Below are 4557 nucleotides of genomic sequence, written 5' to 3'. Positions count from 1 at the left end.
AGAGAAAGAAAGAAAAGTCAGCGCTGGAATCTGAAGAGTGCCTGGGTTTATTTTCTTGGCTGGGACGGGGAACTTTCTGGCAGCCAGGTTCTTGGACTGCGGCCGGCGGCTCCGCGGCTCCCATTGGTCGGCGCGCGGCTGTTGCTACGCGGGTGGACCAATGGCGCGCGAGGGGCGTTCTGGCTCCGCTCTTTCCCGATATGGCCGCCGGAGCCCCGGGGGCTCGGCATGAGCGGGCCTCTCGCCGGGGCATTTTTTTCTTTCTCTCTTTCTTTCTTTCTTTCTTTCTTTTCTTTTTTTTCTTTTTTTCTTTTTTTTTTTTTAATTTTAAAGGAGGGGCCGGCAGTGAGTTGTGGGCGAGCCTGGGTGGGGCGGACGCCTCCCTGCGCCGCGCCCCGGGAGGTTGGTTCACCTGACCGACTCGTTCCTCGGGCTCTCTCGCCCTCCAGCCTTTGCACCGCCTGGGGGAACCGGGTTGTACGCGCGGGCTGTTTTATTGTATTTATTTATTTTTCCCTCCTGGAGCCTGTGCGTGTTTTATGTTTTAATAACTTTATCAACTCAGTGAACTTGCGCGGGAGCACCAGCAGCTTCTCTCGCCTCCCTCCTTTTCCCCCCTGTCTCTAACTGGCCTCTGGGTCACTTCCAAAAGGTAAATTCCACCCCCCCGCACCCCCCCCCAAAGGTCCCCCCACCCCTGTCCCCACACAGACACTGGTTTTGGAGCATTTGGCCTTGAGGAGCACAGTTTTCTTGCTGCAAAGCAGGGCCTCAGTTTCGAAGTTTTTCAGGAGGGAGATGTCCTGGGTAAGAGGGAAGGAGAATTGAGGTGTAGGCAGCACTGGGTACTTTGGATTAATAATAACATCAGTAGGGCCTCCCTGGTGGCGCAGTGGTTGGGGGTCCGCCTGCCGATGCAGGGGATACGGGTTCGTGCCCCGATCTGGGAGGATCCCATATGCCGCGGAGCGGCTGGGCCCGTGAGCCATGGCCGCTGGGCCTGCGCATCCGGAGCCTGTGCTCCGCAACGGGAGAGGCCGCAACAGTGAGAGGCCCGCATACCACAAAAAAAAAAAAAATAATAATAATAACATCAGTAGTAAAATAATAACTGTCACTTGCTGTACCAGACACTGTACTGAACAACTGTATTTTTTACTCTGTATTAGTGCTGTGCTTTTGCTCTGAAGCAGTTGCCATGCTTCATCCTATTTAAATCTTGTTATAGATGGGTAAACTGAGGCACCGAGCACTGAGGCACTTTGCTCCGGGTGGCCAGGCAAAAGCAGGACTTGAAGCCGAGTGTGTCTCTGGCTCCAGAACCCTTGGTTCTGCCCATTTTCTGTGTTGTTGCAGAACTCCTAAGATAGCCCCTGAGGTATGGGGGATCCCGGGTCCCCCATCTAGGCATGCGTCTCAGTTGAGTCCATGCCCCGCCCCCCGCCAGGTAGAAGCAGCCTGTAAAAGCATTGCTCTAACACATGGCTGCACTTAGCATAAACCCACCTGCATGCTGGGAGTCACTATTTCCCAATTTTGTGGAGAACCACCCAGTTCAGCATAGGTAACAAAATGCGTTTCTTTGTCCTACAAAGTTTCTTTTTTTCTGTGTTTTCAAGGGGCTTCCTTCCAATTCTCCTCGTTATGGCTTCACCGTTGGCTGGCGTGGTCAATACGGCCGGCAGACTTAACCCAACTTACAGGTGAGGACAATGAGCACAGAGATGCAGTGCCTCTGGCCAAGGTCGCACAGTCACACAGTGGCAGACCCAAGGCTGGAGTGGAGACTTCCCCTCCTCTGTGTGCCCCCTAGCTAGCGTCTCTGTTCGCCAAGAACGCCATGGCCTATAAATTAGGAATTTAAAACAACAGCAAAAGGTAGGGATTAGGAATGCAGGAGAGAAAAAAAAAGTCAGTGAGAAATGAGCTCAGTCCTATTTTTTGTTTGGAAACTCTGCCTGGGAAGTGGCCCCATAGCTGGGAGCAGGACTGTCTGGTGGAGGAGTGTCTGCTGGCAAGGCTGGTTTCTACCTGGCAGAAGGCTACCTACCACCCTAGCCCTTGTTTTGAGCCTGGCACTGCGGCGAAGCATGTCTGTACTCAGTCTGCTGTTGCCTAATAGGCTGAGCAGAAAGGCCTGGACTAGCCTTCCCTCTGCCCTTTCCAGGGGGAGAGGATCTGGTCGTGCTCCCCTCTTTCCTCACACAGCAGAAGCCAAGGGGTGTTTCTCTTCTGATGGCTTAAAGGAGATGTGTCTGAACTTCCGTACCCAGGGTTACCCAGCTGCTGAGAGCCTTTCCAGCTCCACGCATCCCCAGAGATTCCCTGGGTCCCAGAAAGATAGTACTGTCTCCTTCCTTAAATCCCCCTAGCTTAAGAAGCCTAGCTGAAACCCTGCTCATAATCTTTCGCCATAAAGTTTATCTTCTAAAACCTATGGAAAATAAAAATCAGGATTGGGGCAAAGCAGATTGTTGTGTTTGTAGAGGCTGATATAGTTGCTGACTGTTTTCCCTGGTATCCCACTCTTAACTCTTTAGGCAGCCTGGAATTTGAAAGAATGTTTGCAGAGCTGCTTTCTTCCTGAACATGAACCTAAATCCCTCTGGTTGCAACCTCTGCTGCTTCCCAAGCCTTGCAGGGCAATGAGACACCTACCCACACAATGCTGTGTCTCCTGCTTTCAGTGTTCTTTATAGCCAAGAGCCACACAGACGTCCTTTCTCCTCCCACAAGCATTTCACTGTAGGGTACTGTGCCTCTGTGGTGGGCGCTGGGGACTCCCACCCCAATGCTTGCAGTCAAGTGAGAAAAATCTATTATCCAAACCCCATCACAAGTCCAAACTTAAACTGCTCTCCATGTTACAAGAGAGACATACATACATGACACCATCACAGAGTATAAAGGAACTTAAAAGTCATTTATAGCAATCAAGACAGGCTTCATGGAGGAGGTGATATTTGAGCTGAGGTTTCATGGATGGATATAGTGTAGAGGCTGGGGTGAGGGTGGATAGGAAGAAGAACCAGCACAGGCACATGTCCTCTGTTGGGTCTGATATCCGCGTATCTGCCGAGAACATGTAGCAGGGCTTCTTGCAGTCCAGTCTGTTCTCCATGGATGGGAAATTACTTTTTATTGAGACTGGTAAAAATCAGCTTCTCTAAGAACATGAGTTTTTCCCCTAAGACAAGAAATCGGGACTGCATGTTTAGGCCTGGTCTTGCTAGGTGAGTGTACAGGTCACCAAAGGGATAAAATCGACACTTTTTTTTTTTTTTTTTTACTGCTTCCATAATCGGGGAGCAGGAACGCTGGAGTGTTCGATTTCTGCTTTGGCCCAGTGTAATTAGTATTATTAAGAAGTGTTAAACTTTCAGTGCCCCAGAACTGAAAGAGTTCACCCTCAAATGCCTCCACAGTATATGAAGTGCTGAGTGGGAGCCTGGTGTTTCGTAAGTGTGACACCTGGGAACCCTTCCAACCACACTGGGAGATAGAACAGTTCAACCCCTTTTTGCAGATGAGAAAAACAAGGCCCAGAAAACCGTTGGGTCCTGACTTCCAGTGTGTGACGTGGATACGGAATAGGATAAAGTCCCCTTTGACGGCTCATAGAATGAGTGTTTTATGTCACAGGCTCACAAAAGGTCAGGTTTGGATGGTAGTTCAGAGCGATTTGTTTTTCAATTCTTATCCGGTGTTTGATCTGCAGATACCCTGCACATTTTGCAAGTTCTCTTTGTGATGACCTGCATTGGTACCTGTTTTCGCTAACTGGAAGAAATGTGAAGAGGATTTTCGCAGTTAGGAAGAAAGGTAATTGCTTCTTAGTGGGGGAAACCTGTGTTAACACCCCTGACATATCCAGACTCGACCTTAGTCTTTCCTTTAATAGGGAATTCACTGCCTTTTTGATGAAGCCAGGTTGACTTTCAGGTCTTTGATGATTCAAAAAAAAAAAAAAAAGACCTTCAGCCTCAAGACCTCTGAGCAAAGACATTCATGAAAGGTTTGAACCAAGCTGGTTTGCATAAATAGCAATCAGGTATACTGGAGATGATAGAAGCCCTGCGAATACAGGAAGAACCCAGAATACCTTCATAGAGATCCTAATCTAAGTGTCTCAGAGCCCTTGAGGGGCTACAGTCCCATCGCTCCCCACAACTCTCCTACCTTCTTAGGAGTTTGAACTATGATGCTAAGGAATTGAGTCAACCATACTTCTCAGTGGTCTCCGTATGGAAACCCTTCTAGACCTGATACCACCAAAGTGAGGCTCTGAGGTCACCTTTCCAGGCTTTGTGCTTGGGTTGGTGGTGAAGGGCCACGGAGGTGCCATTTTCAGACACCTGGAGTCGGCTTCCCAAGCCCACAGGATCCCATACTGTGCTTCTTGTTGCCCCTCCAGTTGGGTGCTTCCCTGATGGATATGAAGGAGCTTGAGCCTCTCCTAAGTATCAATCACAGAAGCCTCCTCAAATAGAGCCTTCCTTGCTTCATCCATCCATCCATCCGTTCAACACATATTTACTGAGCTTCTACTATATGTGA

At 49.4% G+C, this 4557-nt stretch overlaps 1 long non-coding RNA gene across 1 annotated transcript; it reads left to right on the top strand.

Moving 5' to 3' along the window:
* Positions 1–510: 510 nt before the first annotated feature.
* LOC132480979 (uncharacterized) lies at positions 511–3816 on the top strand. The gene is made up of 3 exons (XR_009530715.1): positions 511–652; positions 1620–1703; positions 3719–3816. It is a non-coding gene; the product is annotated as an uncharacterized LOC132480979 (long non-coding RNA).
* Positions 3817–4557: the final 741 nt, after the last annotated feature.

Source organism: Mesoplodon densirostris, chromosome 19 (genome assembly GCF_025265405.1).
Source record: "Mesoplodon densirostris isolate mMesDen1 chromosome 19, mMesDen1 primary haplotype, whole genome shotgun sequence".
NCBI lineage: Eukaryota > Metazoa > Chordata > Mammalia > Artiodactyla > Ziphiidae > Mesoplodon > Mesoplodon densirostris.
Note: the sequence above shows the minus strand (reverse complement) of the source record. Positions and strands in the feature narration are given on the sequence as shown.